Source organism: Grammomys surdaster, unplaced genomic scaffold, assembly GCF_004785775.1.
Source record: "Grammomys surdaster isolate TR1022 unplaced genomic scaffold, NIH_TR_1.0 202, whole genome shotgun sequence".
Taxonomy (NCBI): Eukaryota; Metazoa; Chordata; class Mammalia; order Rodentia; family Muridae; genus Grammomys; species Grammomys surdaster.
In genome coordinates, this window is record NW_021604647.1 from 925,140 (window position 1) to 925,414 (window position 275).

A 275-nucleotide genomic window follows, 5' to 3' on the forward strand; every position below is an offset into this window, starting at 1 on the left:
GGCCAGTACTCAGTGCCTGCCTGTCCATGGCCAGTACTCAGTGCCTGGCTGTCTGTGGCCAGTACATCAATGCCTGCCTGTCCGTGGCCAGTACTCAGTGCCTGCCTGTCCATGGCCAGTACTCAGTGCCTGCTTATCTGTGGCTAGTGCATCAGTGCCTGCCTGTCCGTGGCCAGTACTCAATGCCTGCCTGTCCGTGGCCAGTACTCAGTGCCTGCCTGTCCGTGGCCAGTACTCAGTGCCTGCCTGTCCATGGCCAGTACTCAGTGCCTGGC

The 275-nt window shown here is 60.7% G+C and overlaps 1 protein-coding gene across 2 annotated transcripts in view; it reads left to right on the forward strand.

Moving 5' to 3' along the window:
- Positions 1-275, forward strand: part of Txnrd2 (thioredoxin reductase 2) — a 54,316-nt gene that overhangs the window by 14,067 nt on the left and 39,974 nt on the right. The gene's annotated exons all lie outside the window — the stretch shown is intronic.